Below are 14776 nucleotides of genomic sequence, written 5' to 3'. Positions count from 1 at the left end.
GTAAAGCTCTGCTGGATGAAATATTGATTGCCTCTGGTCTATTTTGGGGGGAATCCTGCAACGTGTTTAAGTTTTTACTCTGCGAACTATACGTTGGAATCTGCTCTGGATAAGTTTGAGTAGAATTAATGACACCTAAATGGGGCTGAGGAGCAGTTTGGGGGCTTACTGCTGGCTACCACTGGTGGGGGAACAACTGCTAGTGTGAAGCTGGGGCCTCAGTGATGGTAGAACCCTTCTGTAGCCATTTCTGCTAGTGAGGAAAAACCAACACACCATCCTAAAAAGTCAGCAATATCTGTGTTGAGACATATATATAGTATATAGCAGGCATAGGCAAACTTGGCCCTCCAGATGTTTTGGGACTACAACTCCCATGATCCCTAGCTAACAGGACCAGTGGTCAGGGATGGTGGGAATTGTAGTCCCAAAACATCTGGAGGGTTGAATTTGCCTATGCATGGTATATAGGGACAGAGCTAACTTCCTGACAGTGGTATAACTCTAGCTTACCTGGATGTGTGTCCTGATCCCATTGGCCCAAAGGTGAGCTCATGGGAGTGGTTTGCTGCAGGGATACCAAAGAAGGATGCAAAAAAAGTCACAGTGATCAGCTCTAGTGCTTTATTATAAGACAGAGTAAGCTTACAGTCTGCCGGGCTTCGCTGCTGTTACTGACATGGGATGGACGCTACAGCAGTGAGAGGTTGCCGTGACTTGTCTGTGCTCAAGCAAATAACCTTCAGGCACAAAGGAGCATACGGCAGTTTGCCCAGAACCTCCCATCACACCCGGCCAGTGAGGCCATAGGTGGCAGCTATCCCAAGCTTCTCCTCTTGCTGGACCTAGAGCCCAGCATCCCAAGGTCCAAAGATAAGCAAAGCATCAAAGCAAGCCAATTGGCATATATCAAAGCAAGGAAATGTGAACATAGAAGCTCATTCTTGCAGCAACTACCCATTATTTGGGGGGCTATCTTGACTACCAAGGTAGCATTTGCAGACCTTCCGGAATGTTTCACCTTTGGTTCAACACAATGGGGCTGGCGTGTGATGGAGCAGTGGGGCCAAACTGGTTCTTCAAGAGGTACACTAGCACGGCCCCAACCTGGGGGTTAGGACTGCAGTTTTGTCCAACTAAGTCACTGAATAACTGAAACAACTTCCACTTGGGTAATGGAGGTTTCCTTCCCTCGCACATCTCCCAAATTTGCTCTACTCAATCCCCCAACCCTCTGGGTGCAGATTGGGGGTGGGCTGCAGGGGGTTGCAGGGAGAGAAGAGGGGTGGGGGAAGTTTTTTTACTTGAACAATGGCTTTGTTGGAACCCTTTTGTCAATCACAATATACAGTGGTACCTCGGGTTAAGAACTTAATTCGTTCTGGAGGTCCATTCTTAACCTGAAACTGTTATTAACCTGAAGCACCACTTTAGCTAATGGGGCCTCCTGCTGCCACTGCGCTGCGCTGCATGATTTCTGTTCTCATCCTGAAACAAATTTCTTAACCCGAGGTAATATTTCTGGGTTAGTGGAGTCTGTAACCTGAAGCGTATGTAACCTGAAGCATATGTATCCCGAGGTACCACTGTAGCTGTATTTCAGCCTATAGCTTCAGAGACCAGGAAGTAAATAATAGTAATAACAAATGACACCTAAGTGAGTGATGTTTAAAAATTATATTTATATTTCTTTTCCCTCACACCTTTAAGGTTCTGATTTTAGCAGCTGCCTCAGTGAGGCTGCTAGTCTTCCTTCCCTACATTTTCTCTGGTTTGGGGGACTGACTCTACTGTATATAGTCAGAGAAATACACACATATATCTACGGTACCTCTAACCAAAGCAACCTCTGGGCTCCAAGGCAGAAAATACCTGAGCGATTGACTCCTTACCAACTTCCAAGTTCTTAAACAGGCAAGACCCCAAGGCTGGTTGGGAGACTGCACACCTACATTTCAACCGAATACAATTTACGTACCCTTCGTGGCAACGTTAAGCCTTGGCAGCAAGCCTTAGCAGCAGGGCCTTAAATCTCACTGAAGCAAGATAATGGGAACTGACTTCCTTAGTGGTGAGATTCAAGAGCCTCTGGGTGATGCTTGTTGAGACCATCAAGCAGTGGCAGGATCTAGTGAGAGCAATCGGATGGCTAAATAAATAAACAGAATACAAAAGGAGAAAGGCAGAGTTGGTTTTCTTGTGCTACGCTTTTGAGCTGATGTCACTTTTATTTGACTTTGGGTAAGTGGAGTAGAGGAACCTGAGATGTTGATTTACTTTTCCTAGAAGTTCAATAGCATTTTGATTTATGTTTATATTTTCATATCCTCTCAAAGGCCCAAAAGGGTGATTGTGTATGTTGGACTACAGGACAGACTGATTTGACATTGTGTTGAATGGCCTTCAACTTTGAATGACGAATGTTTTGTTTGTACATGTAAGGATTCCTGGAAAACATTCACTTAGTTTTTGGTATTTATTGTAATAAATAAAAATGGATGCATTCAGCCATCATGGTAGACTATGCTTAAATGTGACAGTAATGAGCCTAGCCTGCGCCTGAGTTTAATGCTTCCCTTCCCCTTTGTTCTCCTGAGGCATCTGTGACTTGCATGTCTCTGTGTCAATCCATCTTTCTAATGTGTGAGTCCTTCTCCTTTTTAATTGATATGAGCCACATGGCAGAAATTGTCTGAAAAGCAAGAGAACAACAAAGCAAATCAATAAAATACACTGGTACCTCGGGTTAAGAACTTAATTCGTTCTGGAGGTCTGTTCTTAACCTGAAACTGTTCTTAACCTGAGGTAGCATTTTAGCTAATGGGGCCTCTCGCTGCTGTCGCTGCGCTGCTGCGCGATTTCTGTTCTCATCCTGAGGTAAAGTTCTTAACCCGAGGTACTATTTCTGTGCTAGTGGAGTCTGTAACCTGAAGCGTCTGTAACCTGAAGCGCCTGTAACCCAGGGTACCACTGTAAATAGGATAGCCACTGTTAAAATATGAGCTACATACGGTATGTGCTTTGTTAAACATAACAAAACAAAAATGCTAAGATCCTCAGCCATTTTTAAGCAGTCCACAGAATTAAAGGCTGAAGAGGAATTATTCTCCTACAACTACAGATAGGTAGCCGTGTTGGTCTGCCATGGTCAAAACAAAATAAAAAAATTCCTTCCAGTAGCACCTTAAAGACCAACTGAGTTAGTTCTAGGTATGAGCTTTCGTGTGCATGCACACTTCTTCAGATACACAGATACAATAAATGGACATAAATCCGACATCAGGAACCACAAGACAGAAAAACCAGTAGGAGAACACTTCAATCTCCCAGGACATTCTATACAAGATCTCAAAGTAGCTGTTCTATTACAAAGGAATTTCAGAAATAGACTGGAAAGAGAAGCTGCTGAATTGCAACTTATCACCAAACTTAAAACTATGGAGAGACCTGGTTTGAATAAAGACATTGGATTCTTATCTCATTATACATGACAAAGCCATTTTTCACCTTCTCACCCCTTGCTTTTTCCTGTTAGACCTATTGCAGTCGTTAAGAGTCGTCAACAGGCTCATCGCAGCTATCTGCCAATCACCCATTCCCACCACCCTTCTGAGTAATACCCCTCCCCACCTTCTCACTATATAGAAAGGTCCGGTGACTTCTGTTTCAGTGTATCTGAAGAAGTGTGCATGCACACGAAAGCTCATACCTAGAACTAACTCAGTTGGTCTTTAAGGTGCTACTGGAAGGAATTTTTTTATTTTGTTTTCTCCTACAACTATTACAGTTGTGCAAAGGCCCCCAAAGTTGACCTTCACTGGACACTGAGTTTCTGATATAGCGCTAATCCGTGCAAGTCATTTGCTGAGAAATAGTTATCATGGTAGGAAATAATGCAAGTGTTAAGCTGCTAGGAAACAGACAAAGCAGTTGCCAATTCTTAGCTTGCTTAGGAGGGTCCTTTCCTCCCTCTTCTCTTTTAAGGGACTCCTTTCTGTCTACTTTCTCACATCTTGGAGAGGCTCCAAGTCTGGCTGGATGCCACCCTCCATGTGTGAAGTAAAAAGTTTCCTTTTCCATCTCTACCTTGCTTCACCATGGAATGTGCAAGAAAATAAGTCAGTGTGTAATCAGGCCATCTCTGCTCTTTTAGTCTGTGATCCTTTCCTGCAGCATTTCACAGTAAAAGGAGGCCCACACAGTAGCTGATCTAGTCTATCTGCTGATTTATGTATTTTAATAATACAGGAGTCTTTTGCAAAAGAAAGTTGCCTTGAGAGTTTGTCTTTAACGTTCCATGAATAGACCTGTCTTCTACAGAAAGTTTGGCTTGCTCAAACCACCAGATAGAGAGAAATAATTTTTAATAGCTTTGCTTAGCTCATATCCTGTAAGGTCTCTAGTGTGGTTTTGCCTAGACCTTTTGGGCTGCCTTGTTCCCAGAATTGTTAAAAAGGAAAGGAAAAGGGAGGGGGGAAACATTTCATAAATTTTGCTCACGTGTGAAGATTTTGCCCACAAGTGATTGCCAAGTACAACCTGAATTACCTAATTAGCACAAAATAAACAGAAGTTGTGCGCACACACACACACACACACACACACACACACACCCCACGTTCTGCAGTCATAAAAATTAAGGTAATGGCCAGAGCACACAAACTGGAAAACTCCATGTGTTCTTTACTGAATGTAAGTAAAGCTGGTGTCATTTATATGCTGCAGTGTCCTGAGTATTTGATCTCTAAGCCACCCTGACATGCAAGTGAGTGTGTCTATATATCAGAAGCACATCATCAAATAGTTGGGTATTTCAAATCAGTATATGAGTTTGGGGTTCATCTCTGCACTGTCTACATACAGGCATGGCCAAACTTGGCCCTCCAGATGTTTTGGGACTACAACTCCCATCATCCCTAGCTAACAGGACCAGTGGTCAGTGATGATGGGAATTGTAGTCCCAAAACATCTGGAGGGGCAGGTTTCTGCAGCCTCTCCTTATTTCCTTTCCCTCTTTCTCTGACAGTTTGCCTTCCTTTCTCAGACCCCTTCCTGGATTTTTCTTCTACCTACCCTAATTCCTCTGAACATCTTTCTGCTCCAACCATCATTTCCTTCTCCTCCTTCCCCTGTCCCGCCACATACTTCACAGAATCATAGAATTGTAGAGTTGGAAGGGACCACAAGGTTCATCTCACCCAAACCCTTGCATTGCAGGAATCTTTCGCCCAACTTGGGGCTCAAATCCATGACAGTGAGATTAGGAGTCTGATGGTCCACCATCAGATGGGCTTGTTTCTTCTGTTGGTGTGGATGTTCACACCTTGTCTGGAGACACATTAGGAACAGCATTAAGGACTCCAATTGGTATGAAGCCGGTTTGAGGAATATTGCATCAAACAATAGTGTTGGGATTTTTTTAAAAAAAACAAAGTGAACAATATATATGTATTTTGGATAACATTGTGTGAACACATTAAAAACTCAGCACTGGATATGCAGTGAGTGAACACAGTCCTAGTTCCACACAGATTGTGCAGTTCTTCCTTTAGCTCTGAGTCAGTAAACCTGGCCACTCCATCACTGTGTATTCTCTGATGAAATTCACAGTGACTAATAACATTTCCTCATAAAATGCCAGCTTAGTTCTTGCTTTGTTGGATGCATGCTTGAGTATACTGGGAGAAATGTTCTGTGACCATTAGAATAGTTTGAGTAGCCTTGTTGTCTGAGTCCTCCTTTATAAAGCCTACGCACAGAAGTTCCATCAAGGGACAGAGTTTGACATTCATTGAGGGTGAAGGCCTTTCTGGTTTAATCTTGCACTGAGTGCATCTTTCATATATTCTACATTTTCTAATAGCATCAGCAAAAAATCTGGTTCGGGAACATGGATTCTTGCCTAGTCCCAGTGTATGCTCTTTCTTAAATTCTCTGCTCCCATTGTGTATCATCCCTTGGAGATGACACACACTGCAGGGGACTAAAAATTGATTGATCATCTCATCCTTCTAATGAACTTACACAATGCTTATGAATTAGTAAGTCTGCAATCCTATACATCCTTTCCTAGGAGTAAGTCCCATTGAACTCAGCGGCACTTACTTCTGAGTAGTTGTTTTCCACATTTTCACAACAGCTAGCGGTTTTCTTTTTAGAAGTACTCATGAAATTTCATCAGCATTTTGGTGTGATGTTCTTGTAATACACACATTTTCCTAAGCAATTTTTCCTAATATGGACATTTTTGCAAGGCAATTTCCCCTTATATAATGCATTTTTGTATTTTGGTCTCATGCATATATACACTTACAGTATATGACCCTTTGCTCTAGTATATGCATTTTTGAACACATTGCTTGGCTGGAGAACTGCAAAATTCAGAGAGTTGTGGATTTCAAACTATGGCTGTGTCTCAGTTTGCATATTGTTTTGAAATATACATATCCAGTAAGTTTGCCTTTAAAAGCAAAATGAATTGAATTTATCCCCATCTCTATTTGTCAGCCATGTAAACTCTTATATGTAAACACAAGGGTTTGCTGACCAAAATGGAATTCCAACATTTTTGCCCCTTACTTAAAATAGAATCACATAGCAACAAACCAAAATAGAGGGAGTGGATTCAATTTAGGATGTGCAGCATAAACCCAGCTGGTTATTTCCCTGAATGTTCATTCTTTAATTTCTCTTTATTCTTCTTCCAGAACTCTGCATTCTTCTGATACCAATCTCTGAATTAGACTGAAGATTACATCTGATTTTTTTTTTTTTTGCCTCCATAATTTTTCTTTGGCAGCCCCTTATCTTTGGAACTCATCGCCTCCAGATATTTGCATGATTTTGTCCCACCTACACTTTAAGAACTGCCTCAGAACTTTTTCCTGTGCTTCTCTTAAGTCACTGACATTTGCTCTGGAATTTTTCCCCTGTTGTCTTTCTTTACACCTTCTTCATCGCTTTTTTCACTTGTGTTTTTTGACAAAGGCCTGTGGACAAGGCCTTATCATGGTGGGCTTTATGTTATACGCTGGAGAGTGCTTGGTTTCCAGATACATTTGTTAGCTAGATGAGCTAGATGAGAATACTGTTGCTGAAAACCAGCACACAGGTTTTAGATTAATGGTAATACTCCCCCCCCCCCATATAATAGTACACATGATACAAAAAGGTACAGGTTTGAAACAATGAAATAATTTCATTTTAGCCTGCTGTTCACGGTTAAAATACCCCAAAATACTGCCTAAATGATACTTCACTATTTTTTTTATTTCTTTGCCACCATTTGTTCGTTGCCAAGATGCTTGGTTGCGTGTCGAGGTCCCCAAGCCACCCCAAATAACACACACTTCACACAGAATTTTTGTTTAAGATTTTTGGCATAATTTTGGCCACAACTTTATTAAAATACAAAAAATGTGAATGGTTGCTTAGGCATTGGTTGCGACTATCTGACCCCGGTGGGGACAGACTGACATTTTCCAAGCCTGCAAAAGTCAGAAAATGGGAATACATTTTGGGGATAGCGACGGAGCAGGGAACCTGCTCTCAGCCCTTCCCAAATGCACCCAGGGGCTCTTGCGTGGCCCTAGCCCCTTGACAGGGTTCGGACAAAGGCAATGGTGAGCCCCTGTATTCCTTTAACGGAATACCCTTGCAGCAGCAGCAGCAGCATTAGAGGGGCAGGCACAGCCAATCCATGCCCCTCGACCAACCAAACCAAAAACCAATGCCTAACTGCAACCTTACAAGTTGTGACGATTTGCTACGCAGTAGGCGAAAACCAAATGGCACCAGCCAATCAGCCAAATGGAAAAAAATCCTACCAGGCCCCTGCCCCAAGAGCAGACAACCCCATGACAGGCATAGCAAGGTCAACACAAACAGCCCCAAATATAGGGAGGGAGGGCAGGCAATCCGATGCTCGCAGTGAAAAGAGGAAGCTCAATGCTGCATGCAGGGACCTTTAACATTTCTGGCTGTCAATCACAAAATGGCAACATTAACTTCTCCCCAACAACAAGGGAAGCCCAACCACAACAGTGGCCAACAACATAATTAGCCCGCCCCACAACTATGGGGTGTCTTGCCAGCCCCCACCACAACACATGCTCTCCATAAAGGAGAACACGCTTTGTGGGAACTTTTTCTTCTTCCAGTAGAAGTGCTTTTTGAAACAGTAAAGCCCCCTTCAAAAAGACACCTTTACAGGCTTCAGTACGTGAAGGGCTGACCACACCTGCTGATTCTTTCAGCTGCAGCCCCAACGTCTGTGAATTCAGCGCAATGACTGGGAAGGGGAACTTGCATGCAATGTTGCTACATACACAAGACTTCAGCCTAGCCTGGCATGGGTGACAATAGAGAGAAGCAAGAAGGAGCGACTTCCTTTCACTCCCTCCCTCAGCCATCCTTCCTGCCCTCTTGCTGGTGCTCCTTCTCAGCTGCTTCCCGCTGGTCTAACATGGTGCAGGTCCACTGTTGCTTGGCCCCCTCCACTGCCCTGCCCTGCCCTCTACTCCTCCCTCCTTGAGGCTCTTCCAATGCCAGCATGGGCAAGAGGCTGGAGCTGCAGCTCAAGTTGCCCATAGGAATGTTGGGAAGCCCCCTCCACAAAGGGCAGGAGGAATTGGTGTCACGAAAGTGTGTGTCCCCCCACCATCCCCTCCTGTCCCCTCCTGTCTTTTATTTTGCCCGACCTGCCCGTATTTTGCCCAACCAAAGGCGGAAATCCTAGCTCCTGGCCACGTCTTCCTTCTTTGGCGATCACTCAAGATTGTCTTCCATGAGCATGGTCTTAACAGTGAGTCTGCAAGTGACTGTGGAGGCCGCCTACCTGGGTACATGTGTATGTGATTAGCCAGCCTCCCCCAGCTTGTGTTAGAATTCCTGCTCTGTGATTGCAGTCATGGGATTGTTGTCTTTCACATGACGGTGTATGTTTTGACTCCACAAAGTGGGAAGTGACGGAGACAGGATGTTTATGTTACTATGTTCCGTGAAGTGGGACTATTGTCCTTTGTTCTTTTTCTCTTTGCTGTCTGATGTTACAGAGAGAGGGAGCCATGTTGCAGTGCTCCATGTGTGTTTATATGTAAATAAAGTAGATTAGCCAAAATGCTGAGTTGCTGAGGTCTGTTACGCAAGCTGCAAAGACTCTGCAGATCCCTAAGTATGCTGATGTCTGTTGGTATTGGTCGCTGTGATGTTCGGGCTGAAGAAAGCTTTTGAAGCTCCCGATCGATTCACCAGGAGGGAGGGAACATGCCAGTTGAGCATGTGTCTCTGCCAGGGTCCTACTCGAGAGTAGGATGAGCTCCTGGCAGCTTGATCATCTCAATATGTATTGGACTGCGGCTCCTATCAGCCCCACTCAGCACTGCCAATGATAACTGATACGGAGAGCTCCAGGTTGGGGGAAACTGGTTCATAGGCCTTTCAGAAATCATACACAGCATTTAGATATCTGGCAGCATCATGGGCTGCAGGAGGTATGGCCAACAGATGTGGTCCTGCTTCCCTTTCATAGAGTCAACTCTATCAATAAGGCCTCTGGTCAATAAGAGTCCATTTCTCTTCTGGCTGGGGCTGAGGGGACTTGCTGTCCAAAACAATCTAGAGCCTTCCAGGTTGGCAAAGGCTGATCTAGTGATTACTCAATATGTGACCCTAAATTAAACCAAACCCTATGTCTTGCATTCATATTTCTGAATCTGTGAGCAAACGTTAAAGGCTTTTTTTTAAAAAAAAAAAGGTCTTTTGAATCATGTGGAAATTTTCACGGAGCCTGTTTTATATAAACAGGTCCATTTGTTCATTGAATGAGACTGGAGCACTTCAAGGCAACTGTTTATGTTAAAGAAGAAACAGAAAATTTGGGTTGGCAAAGTTCCACCTTCACACCTAAAAGAGTTGTCAGGCCTTTAGATCAACACTTCGATGCTAATATATTTTTCCTGAAGGGGACAGCTGAAGCCAAGAGCATAATTTCTGGATGGAACTTCCAGAGGTGTGAGCCTACTTGGTCATGGTAGGGAAGACAAAATGGCCAGTGTTCATTGCAAGTTGACTTTGGCAGCACTCCCTCAGAGGACCTGGATGAGTAAATGTTTTGCTCCTAAGTCACAGTACATGTTTATCCCTGTAGAAGTGGCCATACTGTTGATCATAGAAAAATAACAAGGACAATCCTGAAAACACTTTGCCCTGATTTATGTTCACGGGACTCTTCTTTGAGTATCTACCAATTTGTTGTTGTTTAGTCATTTAAAGGTAAAGGTACCCCTGCCCGTACGGGCCAGTCTTGACAGACTCTAGGGTTGTGCGCTCATCTCACTCTATAGGCCGGGAGCCAGTGCTGTCTGCAGACACTTCCGGGTCACGTAGCCAGCGTGACAAGCTGCATCTGGTGAGCCAGCGCAGCACACGGAATGCCGTTTACCTTCCTGCTGGTAAGCGGTCCCTATTTATCTACTTGCACCCAGGGGTGCTTTCGAACTGCTAGGTTGGCAGGCGCTGGGACCGAATGATGGGAGCGCACCCCGCCGTGGGGATTTGAACCGCCGACCAAGCGATCGGCAAGTCCTAGGCGCTGAGGTTTTACTCACAGCGCCACCTGCGTCCCCTGTTTAGTCATTTAGTTGTGTCCAACTCTTCGTGACCCCATGGACCAGAGCACGCTAGGCACTCCTGTCTTCTACTGCCTCCCGCAGTTTGGTCAAACTCATGTTGGTAGCTTCGAGAACATCAGGGTCTTTTCCTGGGAGTCTTCTCTTCTCATGAGGTGGCCAAAGTATTGGAGCCTCAGCTTCAGGATCTGTCCTTCTAGTGAACACTCAGGGCTGATTTCCTTAAGAATGGATAGGTTTGATCTTCTTGCAGTCCATGGGACTCTCAAGAGTCTCCTCCAACACCATAATTCAAAAGCATCAATTCTTCAGCGATCAGCCTTCTTTATGGTCCAGCTCTCACTTCCATGCATCACTACTGGGAAAACCATAGCTTTAACTATAAGGACCTTTGTTGGCAAGGTGATGTCTCTGCTATCTACCAATTTACATTCATAATCTACCAATTTACATTCATTTATATCAGTGTAACTGTCATGGCTCCGACAGAGAATCTTGGCTATTGCAGTTTGGCAGGAGTTCCATACTGTTGAATGTTTTGCTTCCCAAGCACACATTTCTGGGCACTGTGCAAGATCATGGGCCCCCCAAAAGCGCTTTTCCAGAGCAAGAGTGTGGCACCCAAAATGGCCGCTGAGATCTTGCATGAAAAAACACAATGTCCCATTTCTTTCTAGGGCACTTGGAAGGTATAGGTCATAAGATTTCTTTCTTAGGGATTTCCAGCTTCCTAAACTTGCAGACCCCAGTATTCTTTGCATAAAGGGGAGTGACTAGCAAACCTCTCTGTGCTCCAGATTTATTATTTCATACATTTCTGTCTTGCTCTTCAACCCTTTCTGCATGTTCAGTTTATGTGTGTAGACATGTGTACTGTGGCTTGACAGCAGGATCTAGACATAACTTGCATTTGCACTAAAAAGAGCCCCCATTTAAATACAGCTGTTACCATCCTGGCTGAGGCATATGGGAATTGTAGCCCCAAATACCTGAAGGGTACCAGGTTGGGGGTGGCTGATTTAGGTTGTGAGTCTTCTGACATGTACATCATCATCACCAGGAAAAGAAGAGTACATAAATATCTCTAATTTTAGGAAAACCTGGAACATTGCTTCAAGTTTTATTGCATGTAAAGCTCATAAAAATAAATGCATTAATAGCAATATTATGTAACATAAAGCCTTTCTGTGTTTGTGTTTTATACAAGAGAAGAACCTTTGGGGAAGGAAGGAGTTGACCGGAATAAGAACCTCTGATTTAATTTTATTTGTTTCACAATGCCCCTTCCGATCTTCAGGAGGAGGGGGGGTTGTGGGATCACGACCCCGCCCACACTCGCTCTCGCGAGGCTGGCGTCAGCCTCGCGAGGGACAGGGATTCCCCCAATTAGCATACCCTGTGGCGCCAGCCAATCGGCTGGCGGCAGGGGCGGGCCTTCGTAGGGGCCACTTAAGGTCAGGGCAGCCCCTGGCTCGCCCCCTTTCTTCCCTGGAGACAACGCGGTTTCCCACCCACCCGCCCTTTAGGTTTTGCCACTGACCTTGCTATGGGCTTCGGCTGGTCGCCGCAAGGGGCCTGGTAGGAGTTTTTCCATTTGGCTAATTGGCTGGTTTTGTGAGCCACTTGGTTTTTTCGCCTACCTCGTAGCAAATCGTCACAACTCCCTCGGTTTTGGCGGTAGGCATTGGCCGGGGTATTATCATGCAGATGAGGTTGGGGGGGAGGAACGCCATCACCTCCCCCAATGCTTGAAGGGTAGTTCGTTAAAGGACTCCGAGGGGCGACGCCTCGTCCGAAACCTACGGAGGCTAGGGCCTAAAGCGCGCCCCCGAGCGGTAACCCCTCGGGGAGCGCCTAGGGATATGCATCTTGGGTGGCTCCCCCTGTTGGTGTTTAACCCTTCCCGGTCAGACCGGATAGTCGGTTAGGGCCAATGCCTAAAGCCAATACCCTTCTTTCCTGTAATCAATAAAGTTGTGGCCATTTTCGCCCATTAACCTAAAACTCTGTGTCCGTTGTCTTCATTTATTCCACCTGTGGGGGGGAGGGAATAGCCACACAAACGAAAAGGAGAAATACATGCAGCAAAAGAAATGGCGATTCAGAGCTTTGCGCTAGCTATTTTCCTTAATTTGTTATGCACAGCCAGATCTGCTTGTTGCATACAGACTTCGCATGTGATTTTGATCACTCTCACCTGTGATAGATTTTAAGCCGGGGGTGAGGAAAATGGGACAACATCAGTACTGTCAGGGCGGTTGGCATTTCCCCCGGTTTTGTAAGTAAGTCCACCTGCCAGGCTGTGATTGATGGAACCATCTGGTTCTGCCTCACAATGGAGCAGGAATGCAAAATCTGCACAGTGCAAGCAGATAGTCAGCAGCCATTTGCTGCAGAGCCGATTCTGGATCCAGAGTTGCCGTGTCTTTTGCTGAAAGTCACCTTAAACATGAATTCTCTTCCCTCATCTCATGCTACTCCAGACATCTTAAAAGGCAGGCTGTCGTGCCATTAATGGCTTACTTGAGTGACAGAAGGGAGGCTGTTAAAAAAAGGAAAATGAAGGCCACATTTTTAATCTTCTAATGTGGGCACTCTTAGAATCTTCTCCCATGTTCTTTTGTGTTTTGAATTAATGCGTGCGCATGTCACGGGGCAGCCTCTGCACACAACTTGCTCTTGCCTGATCAGATCTGAAGAAAGCCCCCCCAGAAAGACCAGAAAGATCAGGATAGTGCTGTGCCTAAAGTTCCTCCAGCATTTCACCTACCACTTTGCATTCTTTTATCTGTCCTGAGTCTTCCAACATTCACAAGTGTGGAGGGGTCGCAGCTGCTGATGCTGCCCCCGATTTATATGTGTTTACTTGAAGGTCTGTATGGAACAGAGGTGGCTAACCTGTGACCCTCCTGATGTTGCTAGACTTCCACTCTAATCAGCCTTAGCTGGCATGGGCCATGGATGATGGGAGCCGTAGTTCAATAACATATTGGTGTAGGGTCTGTGTGCATATAACTCTATAAGTGTAGGGCTCCTACAGGATGCAACTTTGGGCTTCTTGATCATGTGGAAAGAGTCCTCTGTATGTGAACAACTGTACACACATAGGCAGGATGGAGCTACTACCAAGACCTTGCCTCTTCCCATGCATGAACTACTCAGATTGGTTGTCTAAAAAGGGCTAGGTGGCCAGGGTGCCGGGTCTCTCTCTCTCTCTCTCTCTCTCTCTCTCTCTCTCTCTGTGTGTGTGTGTGTGCATCCAGCTAAAAGCAGTGGGACGCGGGTGGCGCTGTGGTCTACACCTCTTGGGCTTGCTGATCGGAAGGTTGGCAGTTCGAATCCTCGCAACGGGGTGAGCTCCCATTGCTCTGTCCCAGCTCCTGCCAACCTAGCAGTTCAAAAGCACACCAGTGCGAGTAGCTAAATAGATACTGCTCTGGTGGGAAGGCAAACGGTGTTTTCGTGCACTCTGGTTTCCGTCACGGTGTTCTGTTGAGCCAGAAGCAGTTTAGTCATCCTGGCCACCTGACCCAGAAAGTTGTCTGTGGACAAACGCCGGCTCCCTCAGCCTGAAAGCAAGATGAGCATCGCAACCCCATAGTCACCTTTGACTGGACCTAACCATCCAGGGGTCCTTTACCTTTACCTTTAAAAGCAGAGTGCCAGGGTGCTTGGAGTGCGCAGCAACCTTTCTCCTATTTCTCAGCTCCTTTCTCTGAGTGTGCAGAAGCGGGGAAACTGCACTTAGCTTTACGTGTATGATAGGGGGATAGGAAATGTCAAGGTACAGGTGCACTATCCTCATCTGCGGAAAAATACGCTTTGGTTTTAGAGGACAATGCAGCCACAAGGGGCATGCATCAGCAGTTGCAGACTGTCTGCAGCACTGTTCATCTTGCCGGGTTGCCAAGCTTTTGCCATTGAAGTATGCATGCAAATGAAGTCTAATGAGGACCATAGAGGAAGTCTATGCAAGCAGAAAAATCATTAAGGGGCAGTGGTCTTGTTCTCTACCTGAGTTTTTGGCAACAACAAGTTTTTGCAGAGTGGCCTGGTTTCCCCAGATTCTCTGCTCCTCCCATCAACAGCTTACCTGACTGTATAATTCCTTCCTGCTCTTCCCTTGAATTCAAAGCAACAAATGAATG

The sequence above is a fragment of the Podarcis erhardii genome (assembly GCF_964252035.2).
Source record: "Podarcis erhardii genome assembly, chromosome: 6".
In the NCBI taxonomy this organism is placed as follows: Eukaryota; Metazoa; Chordata; class Lepidosauria; order Squamata; family Lacertidae; genus Podarcis; species Podarcis erhardii.
This window is presented reverse-complemented; position numbering follows the sequence as displayed.